The sequence below is a fragment of the Carettochelys insculpta genome, chromosome 1 (genome assembly GCF_033958435.1).
Source record: "Carettochelys insculpta isolate YL-2023 chromosome 1, ASM3395843v1, whole genome shotgun sequence".
NCBI classification, from domain to species: domain Eukaryota; kingdom Metazoa; phylum Chordata; order Testudines; family Carettochelyidae; genus Carettochelys; species Carettochelys insculpta.
In genome coordinates, this window is record NC_134137.1 from 192810970 (window position 1) to 192826728 (window position 15759).

Consider the following 15759-nt stretch of genomic DNA (forward strand, 5'->3'; position numbering starts at 1 on the left):
ATGTGCCACAGGACTTCTCATTGTTTCTGTGGATACAGACTAACACAGCTACTCCGTGGATACAGGCCACAAAGTGACTCTTTTCCTGTTCATCTCAGTACCGCATGACATAAGGAATAATAAAGTTCTCTTAATAAAGTATCTAGACGATTAACTGCTGTATGTTTCCAGAAACAGGAAACAGAGACCCTGATTCATCTCTGCATTGTTTCCTCGTAGGCCAGTCTAAGGCCAGGTCTGCACTATAGGGTTGGAGCGGCACAAACTGCCTTATATCAACATAGCTGTGGAAATGTCTTCACTTAAATTTGGCTCCTGCTTCTCTACACTAATTTAGTAACACCATCTCGTTCAGTAACGTAGAGTCACAGTCAATCTAATAAAGTTGACATGGTGTCAGTGTAAACACTGCATTGCTTATGTCAACTGTTACAGGCGTCTAGGGGCCATCCCACAATGCCCCATGCTGACAATCAAGGGGCCTGGAACAATTTTTATAGTGGGGGTTCTGAGAGCCTTTGAATCCAACTGAAAACCTGGCCTCTATGTAGTGGAAACCACCTCAAGCCGGGGATTGGTGCAGCACCCACACCCCCCTAGTTGCAGCCCCTATGCTGACAATACATTTAGTACAAGTGTTCCTAGTGGGGACATGCACTATTGATACCAGGAGTAAAGTAATCCTGCACACCAGCAGTTTAATAACGGTGGTGGCTGCATGTCAATGTAAGTTAGGGCAATGTAATTATGTAATGTAGACCTGGCCTAATACCTTGGAAACCCAGTAAAATAAAGTTGGAGCGCAGCTATGGTGAATCAGGCAAGAGACTACAAAGTGGTAATGCCAATGTAGTTGGTGTTGTTACTGCAGACCTCATGAGTCAAATGTAGGCTTCTCACTGCAGTGAAGCTGCATGACACGTGGAAATACAAATGAAGTGCAGCTCTTTGGACAATGGCGCTGACAAATAATGCAACAGTCTAGTTTTGTGTAAACGTGTTAGTGTTCTCTTTTAGGTCTGTGAGCTAGTAGCTTACCCCTTACTTGTACCCTTTATTCCACAAGCATAATCACAAGTGTGTGTGTGGGGAAGGAGATGTGTATGTGATATGAATTCTGAAGTCTATGTTGAAATATTAGCCCCATTGGTGCATATTTAACTTTTGCCTTTAAAACTGGTGCAATGTTATGACACTTAGACCAGAACTAAATGAAAGGTGAACATTAACCAAACTGCTTTTTATGTCAACCTTTGGAATCACATTCGCTCTGTGCTATGGTTAAAAGGGTTTCCACATATTCAGGTTTAGGCATATGCACAGCCCAATGAAACTTGCAAAAAGCTGGTGGAGAAGGAAAATGAAAGTGAACTTTTAAGAGATATTATTTATTAAGTTCTCTTTACCACACCTGCAAATGCAGTTATGCATACATGATACTGAATGCATCTATTGCTTGAAAAAACACACTTGTATATCAACTGATGAAATATATTATAATGATTATCTAATGGATATAATAAAATAACCTGAAATGATTAAATCTGCTATGTCCTAATTTATATCAGTACTTTACTTACAAGGAAACCTTTCTCAATAAACACTTCCTAGAAGAATAGATGGCTCATATATGTATAATTTCAGTCATTTTACATATACTGCAGCAGAGTTTGAGTTTTGGCATAATATCATATGCAGTTCCAGCCTGAGAGAAGTGCTTTGAGAAAATTAGAGGTCATAAATTACTAAGTACTTAAAACTTACAATTGCCAAATTATGATTGTTTCCAGAAATGAGATTACTATAGCGAAAAGCAAATACTATGGCTTGCTAGCATTGCACAATTTTAAGGGGATAAACAGAAAGATTTACTGATGTGTCCAACCCTCATTGAAGGTAAGCCTCAAGTTTACCATTTTAGGGTTGCATATATTTACTGAAAGATAAACATGAAGTCAGAAGTAATTGCATAGAGAAACCATGACAGCCGATGACTACAGGCTGGACCTTCTTGGTTCAGCACTCTTGGGGCCTGAACAGTCCCTAACAGGGGAGTTTGTTGGACCGGGGGAGGGCAGGCCTCTGGGCTCCCTTGGAGGGAGGGGGGCTGCCAGACTGTTGGCTGGGCTCCTTTCCTGGGTCCACTCTCTGTCCCTTGGCTGCCAGCAGTGCTCTGCTCCCAGCCAGGCTTCCTGCAGCAGGGCTGCCAGTGGGAATCCCTGCCTAGAGAGGTTCAATCTCTGGAAAAAATGCCCAAGCCTCGGTCTACACTTGCTCCCAGCTTCAAAGGGGGCATGGTAATCAGGGTGATGGGAGATTACTAATGAAATATTGCGGTGAATACGCAGCACTTCATTAGGTTAATTCTCCCCCACAGCAACTTCAAAGTGTCAAACATTGAAGTGCTGGCATGTGTGTAGCTGCAGGCACTTCAAAGTGCCCACGCTACTTGGAAGTGTCTTTATTCACCGCAGTACTTCATTAGTAGTCTCCCATCCTCCTGATTGATATGCCCCCTTTGAAGTTGAGGGCAAGTGTAGACAAGCCCCAAGTGTGTCCCAGGGAACTGAATAGAAGTTGTCTACAATTCTCTTATTGTCACTAAAGCTACGTCTACACGTGAAGCCTACATCGAAGTAGCTTATTTCGATGTAGCGACATCGAAATAGGCTATTTTGATGAATAACGTCTACACGTCCTCCAGGGCTGGCAACGTCGACGTTCAACATCGACGTTGCGCAGCACCGCATTGAAATAGGCACTGCGAGGGAACATCTACACGCCAAAGTAGCACACATCGAAATAAGGGTGCCAGGCACAGCTGCAGACAGGGTTACAGGGCGGACTCAACAGCAAGCCGCTCCCTTAAAGGGCCCCTCCCAGACACAGTTGCACTAAACAACACAAGATCCACAGAGCCGACAACTGGTTGCTGACCCTGTGCATGCAGCATGGCTCCCCAGCTGCCGCAGCAGCAGCCAGAAGCCCTGGGCTAAGGGCTGCTGCCCACGGTGACCATAGAGCCCTGCAGGGGCTGGAGAGAGCGCGTCTCTCAACCCCTCAGCTAATGGCCACCATGGCGGACCCCGCTATTTCGATGTTGTGGGACGCAGATCGTCTACACGTGCCCTACTTCGACGTTCAACTTCGAAGTAGGGTGCTATTCCCATCCCCTCATGGGGTTAGCGGCTTCGATGTCTCGCCGCCTAACGTCGATGTTAACATCGAAATAGCGCCCAACACGTGTAGCCGTGACGGAAGCTATTTCGAAGTTAGTGCCGCTACTTCGAAGTAGCGTGCATGTGTAGACACGGCTTAAAAGACACACTAAAAGACCATCTTTCACTGGTGAGAGAGTCATGTTTTCAAGCTCTTCTTCAGTTCTGGGAAAGGTACCCAGAGTGTTTGCTCTTATGCATCCCTAAGGGACAGTAGGAATGTGGGAGGGAGGCCAGGCAAGGCACAGGTTAAACAAGGCCTGTTGGCCCAATCAGCCCCACCTCGCTTCACCTGAGGCCAGTGCCAGGCCTGGCATGGTATAAAAGGAAGCCAGCTAGCCCAGTTTGGGGCTGACCAGCCAAGAGGCAGGAGCTGGCTCTGAGGCAGCAGGCCCCAAGCCAGAGCTGTCATCCCATCAGCCTCCAGAGGGTGCAGCCCAGGACCCTTGCCCTGGCACTGAGGCAGCCGTCCCCTGCCTGGGAACCCCTCTCCTGCCAAAGGGAGAACTAGATTCTTAGGGCCACACCCCAAACTTAACTCATAGACTCTTGGGTGGGGCCGAAGACCCACCCAACAGGCCCTGGCCAGGGGGCCTTAGCCACTAGGCCATTGGGTCCCAGGTGCAAACTGCTCACACAGACCGTTCCAGGTGAAGTGGCCCAATAACACCCCCGTAGTCATAGAACAAAGGTATGTATGTGTGGGCAGGGGGAACTAGTGGATTACAGGTTATTGTAATAAGACAAAAATCCAGCATTTGTAGATGAATGCTTGTCACAAAGCAATCAGTCTATGTCTGACCTGTTAGTCCTCATCCTCAAAGGAAAGCTGCACAGCACTTTCAAGATAAGCCTGGAAAGTTAAACTCATAACCTTGCTAAACACTGAAAACCACATTTGTAATAAAGACACTGTTTTTATGGCCTATTACAGCAATCTGTAGCACCTTCCCCCTGCCACTTTTGTCCTATGACAGTGAACCAAACAAGAAAAATGCAATGACAATTTTTATTGCATTCTTCAGATACAGTAATACAAAAACCATACACAGAGACAGCTAAAGACAATGTCCTGTACCTCCGGGAGTAATTCACACCACTGCAAAGAAACTGCAAAACACTGAGATGCTGATTTCTAAGCATTCTGCACCTTCTTTACAATGGTATAAATGACTCCGAAGGGGCAAGACAACAATGAATCAGTCCCAGTGCTGCACTTAAGGTCTAAAGGGACTCAAAGATTTTGCAGGGGAGGGGAAAGATTCCAGAATGGTAAAATGGAAGAGCTGAAGGAATGATTGCCAACTTGGGAAGGCCATACATGAGAGCGAAGGCCCTGGCCCTGGAGTCCCCCTACTGTGGCTAAAGCAGCCCAAAGACCTCTGTACTGTGGCTACAGTGGCCTGACTCCAGAGCTTCCCATTTTGTGGCTGAAGTAGCCCAGGTGGCCCAGCCCTGAACTTCCCAGTGCCAAGACTGGAGCAGCTCAGTCCTGGATACCCATCCCCCAGTGTATTTCTGTCCCCCCATGTGTGGCCAGAGCAGCCTGACACTAGAGTTCTCCACCATTCTTGGCCCTACAGCAGCACATCCTCTGCCCTGGCTCCATCCACAAGCCCTCATCCCCAGACAGAGCCTTTGTACGGCAGTCCACTGTCACAGCCCTGAACTCCTCATCCCTGGCCACATCCCAGAACTGGCATCCCTCAGACACAGTCCTCCTACCCCAACCTTCTGCCCCCAGCATTAGCTCCCTCCCACACTTGTGCCACCCACAGGACATGAATTTTGTTGTGTTGTACATCACTGCCACACTGGTGCACATTACAATATTCATGCTGTTCCGGGGTGGGGAAAAATCAGAGAGAACACTGATGCCCGCTCAATATTTTTCTTTTAAAAGAGGGGAACATTGAGGCCTTATTGACAGTAAAAATTTCCATACAAACAAAAACATTTGTCTACCTTCTTGCCCGTTATTTCAAACCACAGAATGTATACGGAACGAATAATTTGCATTTGCTAACAGCCAGCATCACTGCTTGGGATTTTTCTGAAGTTTTCTAATGTCTGTAATTGTGGGTTGCAATTTACGTGATTCTGAACCGACTTTTCTTGCACCCATACAGCGAAAGACTAACCAAATACCAAAATTTAAAAATCGTCAGTCAGGGTTTTAAAACCCGAAATGGAATCATGAAATTAAGCACATTTCTGAAGTTATTTTTGGTTAAAAAATAAGTTTAAACCAAAATGCCTGATGTGTCTTTGGCAATCTCTACATTACACATGCTGAATAGAGAAGAAACATTATGAAGAACATTAATCGCTAAGGTGGGCACCTTCCTTTCAGGTATCTTGATATTTTATATGTCTAGTAGTGGTGTCCAATAGAAATTCAAAGATCGCCACGCCTGTGGTTGTTACCTTTCTATATTTGCCACATTCCTCCCTGCTCTAAATAAATGCCCTCCCTCTCCCTCAGATCCAGGCACCACCAGATCCCCAATTCTAATTCAACACCAGTGACCCACCAGAGCTGCTGCCATGAGCTAATACCACCAAGTGAGGGGGGCACGCGCGGAGCAGGCAGACAGTACTCCTGGCATGCAGCTCTCAGGAGAAGCTGAATTTAAAGGCTCCAAGAGCCACATTTGCCTTAATGCAGTGTTCCATTCATCACATGTGGCAAGTGGCAAAGGTATTGGACACCCTGGTCTATAGTATTTAATTTCGGTAAGTACAAAAATTACAAAGTTGCAGCATGTTGTACATTGCCTCATTCTTTTCTTACAGATTATTTTTACTTCTCCACAACAACAGAAAAGAACAAGTAGATATTTTCAGGATTCATATTTTAAACCAAGTTGCATTTACAAAAGCTTAGATTTAGGAAGCAGTATTTTCTGCAAAACAGCCATTTGGTAATTTTCATTAGAATAATCACAAACCCTCTATCTTTCATTCCTGCAGGTTTAATGTGTTATTATTTTTATATATAAACATAATCTGGAAGAATATCTTGTGCGTTGCATTAGTGTGATTTATTGCTCATTAATGCCTTTGTGCAACTGCTGAGGAAGGTGTAAAGGACATTCCCCCTGCACCCCAAACTTTCAACTGTCTTGAAATACCCCTTTCAACGCAAATGCAAATTAATGTACTCTCACGTCTGCTCCCTCTTCCTGGCCTCCAATACACATGGTTTATTTTTAATATGGTCACAACATTGAATTCACATGAGATAACGACATGGCTATTCAGATGCAAATCAATTATCCAGCAGCAAAAGAAACTGCTCATGTAATGTATTTATCAGTCCCCCCCCACCGAGTGGATTTGTCACATCCTTGCCCTGTTGGCCCATGTACTCTTGACCAGGAATAGCTTTAATATTTGGGGGAGGGGCAGCAAGGTGAGTTGTAGGAGACCTCAAGCTGTGGTACGGTACCTTGTGCCATTACACAGTGTTTATGGCTTCCCATTATGACATTGCTTTATGGTGATGCTGCTGGCTGTTTTCCTCCTGGCACAAAAATCAGTACAAGGTGACCTTGCAATGCAGTTCAAGGACCTATTCTCCTATAGAAAATAATTGTAGGAATGCAGATAAGCTAAAAATAAACAAAATGTAATGAGTTTAACATTGCATTTGGCTTCTCTGGATTCTTCCCTATCTTTAGTCCCCTCTTTGTCTCTTTCTACCTCCTAATTTCATGTCTCTACTCCCTCTTCTTTTCCCTCCTGATACAGTTTTATCATTATGTCAGTCCTAATGTTAATACTATTTTCTGTTCTCTCCTTCCTAGATCTGCCCCATCCTCACCCCACTTTACCTCTTGCTCAGTCATTTCCTGTTTTCTCCCCATCTCTTTATAGACAGTTCCTGAGGTGCCCTACAAAACTCTTCTGCACACTTGTGAGGTATTATTCTCATTTTACAAATTTTACTTTCTTTCCTTTGCTCCCTCCTCTATCTCCGTTATTTGAAGTCTTTTTTCCTTGCCACACAAATCCAGTTTTCTTCACAGTGTTTTCCTCCACACTGGTCTCCTCCTGGCAAGCCAAGAAGGGTTGATATTCCAGGCCACTGACATTTCGCTCCTTGGGTAAACTACCTGTGCAGGTTCTTCCACTGAGCTGCTTTGCCCTTCCTCTCTTTGCATTAGTCTGTAATGAGAAGGCAGGATCAAGCTGGCTCAGTGTTGTTAGCAACCAGTGAGTTAATGGGATGAAGCTCACTGTGGCTCTCACGCAGTCAATAGTTTCACAGGTAGCGGCAGCCACAAATGGGTCAGGGGTGCTCAAATAAACATGTGTTTGTTTGCAGGTGGGGGGGGATGAGAGAATCCTAAGGATTTGCAGGCCTCAAAGGCTGAACCTTGCTACACATTCATTTAACACTTTGAGTGGGCTCCTAAGCTGTGTCTACACGTGCACGCTACTTCGAAGTAGCGGCACTAACTTCGAAATAGCGCCCGTTGCGGCTACACGCGTTGGGCGCTATTTCGAAGTTAACTTCGACGTTAGGCGGCGAGACGTCGAAGTCGCTAACCTCATGAGGGGATCGGAATAGCGCCCTACTTCGACGTTCAACGTCGAAGTAGGGACCGTGTAGACGATCCGCGTCCCGCAACGTCGAAATTGCCGGGTCCTCCATGGCGGCCATCAGCTGGGGGTTTGAGAGATGCTCTCTCTCCAGCCCCTGCGGGGCTCTGTGGTCACCGTGGGCAGCAGCCCTTCGCCCAGGGCTTCTGCCTGCTGCTGCGGCAGCTGGGGATCCATGCTGCAGGCACAGGGTCTGCAACCAGTTGTCGGCTCTGTGGATCTTGTGTTGTTTAGTGCAACTGTGTCTGGGAGGGGCCCTTTAAGGGAGCGGCTTGCTGTTGAGTCCGCCCTGTGACCCTGTCTGCAGCTGTGCCTGGCACCCTTATTTCGATGTGTGCTACTTTGGCGTGTAGACGTACCCTCGCAGCGCCTATTTCGATGTGGTGCCATGCAACGTCGAAGTTGAACATCGACGTTGCCAGCCCTGGAGGACGTGTAGACGTTATTCATCGAAATAGCCTATTTCGATGTTGCTACATCGAAATAAGCTATTTCGATGTTGGCTTCATGTGTAGACGTAGCCCTAGTGAGTTAATAGTGAGTTAACTACAAAAAGATCTCAGCAAACTGAGTGATTGGGCAGCAAAATGGCAAATGAAATTTAATGTGGGTAAGTGTAAGGTAATGCATGTTGGAAAAAATAACCCAAATTACACGTACTACATGATGGGGTCAAATTTAGCTACGACAGATCAGGAAAGGGATCTTGGAGTTATAGTGGATAGTTCTCTGAAGACATCCACGCAGTGTGCAGCGGCAGTTAGTAAGGCAAATAGGATGTTAGGAATTATTAAAAAAGGGATCGATAATAAGACAAAAGATATCATACTTCCCCTATATAAAACTATGGTACGCCCACATCTCGAGTACTGCGTGCAGATGTGGTCTCCTCACCTCAAAAAAGATATATTGGCATTAGAAAAGGTTCAGAAAAGGGCGACTAAGATGATTAGGGGCTTGGAAAGGGTCCCATATGGGGAGAGGCTAGAGAGACTGGGACTTTTCAGTTTGGAAAAAAGGCGATTGAGGGGCGATATGATAGAGGTATATAAAATCATGAACGGTGTGGAGAAAGTGAATATAGAAAAATTATTTACCTTTTCCCATAATACAAGAACTAGGGGACACCAAATGAAATTGATGGGTAGTAGGTTCAAAACTAATAAAAGGAAATTTTTCTTCACACAGCGCACAGTCAACCTGTGGAACTCCTTGCCCGAGGAGGCTGTGAAGGCCAGGACTCTATTAGGGTTTAAAAAAGAGCTTGATAAATTTTTGCAGGTCAGGTCCATAAATGGCTATTAGCCAGGGATAAAGTATGGTGCCCTAGCCTTCATAACAAGGGCAGGAGATGGATGGCAGGAGATAAATCACTTGTCTTCTGTTCTCCTTTTCTGGGGCACCTGGCATTGGCCACCGTCGGCAGATGGGATGCTGGGCTTGATGGACCTTTGGTCTGACCCAGTATGGCCATTCTTATGTTCTTATGTTCTTATGTTCTTAATATTCTTTAAACAGCATGTGAAGAGATGCCAAAGAAGCTTTGCCATCGACTATTATTCTCAGTTCTCTTTTGGCAGTATTGGTTTTCAAGCATCTCCTGACCATTAAATATCTGCTTTTCAGGTGATATTTCCACAAATGTAAGGTAGCAGCCTGCATGTCCCTGGTTTAGTTTATAACATTGACTTCCCAATAGCCTGGTCTTATAAAGAGAATCACAAACTCAAGCCCTGTGCCTGCACAGTGCTCCAGCTGAAATCAAGTGACCAAGGATTCACTCATGCAGTTATTATTGTAAAGCCAAATCCTCTCTCCCCAACAGCTCTCCTAAAGCCACAAAAGTATGGTGCTATTTACCTTTTAGACCAGGCCCTTCATTAAGAGTGAAGCTGCACTGCAGCTGGGAGCATACTTTGCAGTTCTGGTGAGCAGAGCTAGTGTGTGTCTGTATGATGGGGGAGTGGGGTTTCAAACCCACACTGGACAACGAGGGGTCAAGTAACGCTCTGGGCCCAGATAGCCCTGCTCCCTCCCCTGTAGGAAATGCACTAGCTGGAGGAGGAGGTAAGAAGGCAGGTGTGCAGCTCATTTGACGGCAGACTAGGGCAGAGAGCTGGTTGGCTACCTGCAGTTTTGGCAGAGGAGAGAAGATGGAAAAGCAGAATCTTCCCTGGACAACTGCCCAAAGGCCCCTTCTGGAGGGAAAGGAGGATGTGCCACAGAGGGCAGCGCTTCCTTTCCCCACTGGGAGCTCTGGACGTAGATGAGGCCTTTGGTTATTTGTTTGGACTACCCGACAGGGGTAAGCCTTACATCAGAGATGGCCCAGCTGGGTGGGTCGTACCATGGGAAGAGATGGTTGCAACCTGTCAGAGGGCAGTTATATCCCATAAGGGTAGGGTCTTTGGATTCGGAGCAGGATGTCCTAACAGCCAGTGAGAACAGGATCGCCTCTTAGCACCAGGTGATACGGCCTAATGGTTACAGTCAATGACACAGCCCTTCTCTGAGTAAGCCAGTGTTGCCTAGTGGCCAGAGTCAATGGGGTGGCCCTCCTGAGCAGGGGAACATGGCTTAGTGTCCAAAGTTGATAGCACTGCCTTCTTATGCAGGGCAGTATTGTTCAGCAGCTACAGTTGGTGGGACAGCCCCTCTATGCATGGCAGTATGATCTAGTGGCCAAAGTCAATAGGACCATCTCTCAGGGCAGGGTGGGGTAGCCCTAAGGCCGAAGTCAACCGGATGGTCCTTCTGAGCATGGCAGTCTGACCTGGTGCGCAAGTCTAAGCTAGAGTGCTAAAAAGAGCAGTTTTGCCAGGGGTGGCATGGGCAATGTCTTGAGCCAACCATGTGATTACAAACCTGCTCACGCCACTGGACACATACTCTGGTGACTAGCATGAATGGTCACCCACGCTAGCTCTTGATACGCTAGTATTTTAAACCTGATAGCCCAACAAGAGCTAGCACATCTGTCTACCTGAGCTGGAAATCTTGCTCCTGGCTACAGTACAGATGTAACCAAATAGGGCAGGTTCATCTATATGAATGAATGTGACAGCTTCCTCGAACAATATGTTTCTGGTTATTCTGATTGACCCTTTGTTTGCATTCTCACAATCAACTTTCACTCCACATGACAAAATTTCCAGGCAAGTCAATTTGAATTAAATTATTAAAATTTCATGGGCATTGTATGAAACACTATTTTTGATGTCCAGATTTATTAGGTCTGAATCCCTTCTGCCTACTAGTTTTCTAATTCTGATTTTAAAAAAGTGGTTGAGTTTGACTGATACAATTTGTTTTGTGCTGTCTCAGGGACTGGTGAAAATTCCAGTAGGGAAGTCTTGAAGCTTAGTCAAATTTAATAGTGATTACAGAACACAAAGGACATTCCCCACCGGAATAAAATGTCAGCTTTTTTCTATGGCTCTGTCTGTCATCTCTCATAATGAAAAACCTCTCCTTTCCCTCAGGTTGACCAAAAATCTTAGAGGGATTTTTGATTTCCACTTGTCATTTGATCATATTTTGATCTAGGTGGTAACACTATTTATTTTCTCTCTGTGGCTGCATCTACATTAGCAAGTTCTTTTGAAAGAATTTTCAAAAGAAGGGGGCTGTTTCGAGAGACCCCGTGGAGCGTCCACACACAAAAAGCGTTCTTTCTAAAGTAAATCAAAAGAACGCAGCAGTCCTTTCAAAATCGGTTCTTCTTTCCCATTTTAGGAAAAGTGCCTTTGAAAGAAGCTTTCAAAAGAAAATGTGTGTAGATGCTTTGCAGGGCCCTTTTTCAAAAACAGTCCTAGGGCATCTGATTTTTCAGTCCCTGGCCTATTCTTTTGAAAGAGTGGGGACTGTGTGAATGCTCTCTTTCGAAACAGCAGATCACTGTTTTGAGCTGCTTTTTTGTGCGTGGATGCATGCTTTCAAAAGAGGTTGTGTGTGTGTGTGTGTGTGTGTACAGATAGAGAGAGATAGAGAGAGAGAGAGACTCAAATAGCTCTCTTACGTTAGCCCTCACACACTAAGTTATTTCTAGCCAATAGAGATATTTTAATTTTTTATGCTTTGATATTCCTTAATATTCAGCACTGCACACCCTAGTCCTGATTCTTAATTATGTTACAACTCTGTCACACCACTAGTGCCATAAAACATTCAATCAATAGGTAGAAAAGGCTCCCTGAAAGTAAGTCCTGCACAAAAAGCCTCCTTGGTGGGGTAGAATTGGTATGTGGGGTAGAACTGGTACATGGGTTCTACTCCCAGGGCTGTCTGTGAAGTGCCAAAAAACAGAAGTGACAGGAGTTTGCTGAACTGTGATTTTTCTTTGTGCCCACAGGGGGCCAAGAAAGTCAGAGATGTGTGGTGGTTCCAAGTTACACCAAAAACTGAGCAGGCCTCAGCATAGTCTCAGAATAAAGGACATGCAAAAGTGACCTAAATCCTTCGCTCTGAGAAAAAGACACATGCTGCTCTTTAGTCACAAGTTGGCAACAGCAACACCCCCACAATTTTAAGTAGTATTGCATAACCTTTCATGAACCCCGCAAAATGTCACCACAAATGTATCCCAGTTTTTAAACATGTATCTTCACACCTGCATTTACTTTTCGCATTGGGTTGCTGTGCATAATACTTCTAAAGTATCTACATAGGACATCATTTTTAATCCAGTTTAAGTTCATAGTCCTAAGAGGGTTTTAAAAGTAAATGGAAGGCTATTATACAAAGTCTTAGGGCTGTGAAGCTGAAACTCCTCAGGGATTTCCTCAGGGTCTTCACTTATTTTTTATTCAGTACCTTGAGCCATTTCCGTAGAAGCACTTTTGCCATGCCTATAAAATACTTGATACCTGTCATGTATTTAGCCAACAAGTCTGGCTTAAAAGACTATCACCCTAACAAAAATGTAGGAATATGACAAAAATAGATCAGAGCAATTTAGTTTGGCTCCTACAGCAAATTTCCTTTTGTACTTATTTGGATTCTTCATTAGCTGTGAATAATGCTGTTACGGTTCTAAACATCAGGCTAATAAGTACACACTATATCTTTTAAAACAAAATACCGATACTTAGTACATCGCTGAAATGGAGCCAAAGGCAATCAAATGAGCACAGAACATTATTAGGAGTAAGAGATCTATTTTGGCCAGTGGTGGTCAAAAACCCTCTATTTTTACTAAAAGTGGCACAACATATAAAATACACATAGAGTAGGTGCTGGGTGTCACTTTATAAAGGTGTTTCCTGAAAATTCTGCGTACAAAGTCCACCCAGAAATCTATTCATCTGTCTTGGGAGGAGGAGACAATGTTGCAGGCATTTGAACCTCTGGGTCTATCACACCTAAACATTGTAAAGCTGCTGCTTATGGTGTTAATCTGTCCCCAAGCAATGTAGTTAATATGACAGACTGAACTAAATACAATTTTGAACTGAAATAATTTTATTTAGGTTGCAGAAGTAAACACTGAAAACATAGGAAGAGATACATTTATGGTTGTCCAAGAAACCTGAATTCAGCCCCCATTTGTATTCATCCCTCTGGATCAATGGCAGGGGTTCTCTGGGAAAAAATAGTAGGTGGTTATATAATTGCAGACTGCATCATAACTGCGCACATACAAAGGGGGTTCATTAAGGTTCCACAGGAAAACTTAATTCTGGCATTACCTAAATTCTTCTGCATGCTTGACTTTACAACTTTAATGGTCATTAAACATATTTTTGTCTTTAATTTCCTACAGTTTTCTTTAAAGAAAAGGTAAAACCCTCCAAATTCTATTATGTGTAACTGAAGAATATCAGAAAAGAACAGAATGGGTGATGTTTAACATTGTGTATTTAAGGGTTAGTCAGTGCTAGGAACTTTGGTTTGTTTCAACTATGCTGCTCAGGGGAAGCTCTCCAGTAGGTGTAGGTAACTTTTTCCCAGAAGCACTACAGTGGTGATGCTACAGTGTCGTAAGTGGAGACCTGCTCTTCACAGAAGCAGAATGGAAAAAAGCAAAGGCACTTTGAAAGTCCGAGGGCATTCTCCTTGCTGAATATCAAGTGCCTGTCGCAGCTGGAGGTACATGGTGAGTGAGCAGCACAGAGTCCTGCTAAGATTTTGGACAGGGATGCGAAGCACGTGGTTGCTATAATTCAGATCAACCCATTGGTCTGACTGAATTATTCCGGGGCATCTCTCCAAACTCTAAAACAGCTCATGATCAGGCAGACTAAGCCACTATTGCCCTCCTTGCCTACGGACTGCAAGTTCTCTGCTGCTTCATTTAGATGCCTGGCACAGAATCTCCTCAGCAATGTTTACAACCCAGTTCTTAGTTGTATTTTATGTTCCATACAAAAAGCCACAGAACACTACTTAAAATAAATTATCATTAAAATATAAAATAGTTAAAGTGCTACTGGTCCTTTGAAAAAGCAAAAATCTCAAACTGAGCAGATCTTGTGTTTGCTGGATGATGTTTCCAAGCACTGCTGTTTAGTCTTTTTTGCAACATTTGTTTTGGCCTCTCTCTTCCAAACAGTCCTTCATTAATATTATTAAGATGAATTGATGCAAATGTCGATAAGGAGATGACAACACAAAGGTGTAAATCAAGGAGTCCAAAAGTAAGAAAATAAAGTGTGTGTTTCACCCAAAAATGAAGTTAACCTGTGTCAAAGCTTGTCTTTTGTATATCCTACCCTAAATGACTACCACACCTACTTTACAGTTTTACAGTAAGAGAAATGTTGAAGCGCACCTACAGAGTCATAGAATAATTCAGAGCGTTTAAGACTAGATGGAATTATTTGGTTATATAGTCTGACCTTCTGTACATCACAGGCAATTAGGCTTCACACAATTATTCCACATGGAGTCCCAAAATGGCTCAAAGTTGTTTACAGACACAGAAACACCCTTTCCTCAGAGATCTGTTGTCCACATGTACGCATACAGCATGTACATAAGAAGCTGTAAATGCCTAGCTCCAGTCTTAATATGAACCTGAATGCCACTTCCTCTAAAAGACTCCAGTGCTGCTCCTGAGTTAGTTGGAGCTGTTTTGAACTTCAAAAAAAAAAAAAAAAAAAAAAAGGAAGGCTCCGATTTAGGCTTCTGGCATTTTACTGGTGCAATACCCTCCACTCCCACAACTATTCTGCCTGGAAACAGGCCAAGACCAAATGCCTGGATTTCAACTCCTTCCCTTCCCCACTTTGGAAAGGGTTAAAAATCTGAATCACAACTGTACAGCAAGTGAAGGTCTCCTCAAATCAGAATCTGATTTTCACAGCTGGGTCCATCCCTGGATCCAGCATCAGTTACGAACAATGACACCAATGCAGAAATTTGGGCTGCAATAACATTGTACAACTGTAATTAACATTGTACAACTGTAATAATATCAGTTTTAACTATGTATGCATCCAAAGTACCTGGTCGATGGACTATGTAGCAGGGTCACATCTTGCAACTAAGAAGGACTGCAGAAGCAAGATTCTGTGGTTTTGGTTTGGTTTGGGTTGTCCAAGATTTACTGGGAGACACAGAGTGAAATTTTGGAGGTAGGTTTGTTTTTTATATTATGGCTTTATCTAGGAAGGAAGGATCTATTGATTAGGAACTGAGCTTTGATCACTGGGAAGATGAATCAACGTTTAATATTGAGGTATTTTATGTACATTTTTCACTTTAACTGCCTGGTATTATAACTTCTCTATTTTCACTTTTAAGTGCTGGTGCCATTTGACCAGTGGAACCTTCTCTTGTTCATTATATTCCCATTCTTCTCTACAGGGCCTTTGGAATATGATGATTTTCACCTCACTCTGGTTTTCATGTGGCAATTCATATTTTACCCATGTCCTGTATTGGGGTGGTTAGCAGACATAAACATGCTAGATAAGCTAGGTGAGCGAAAAGG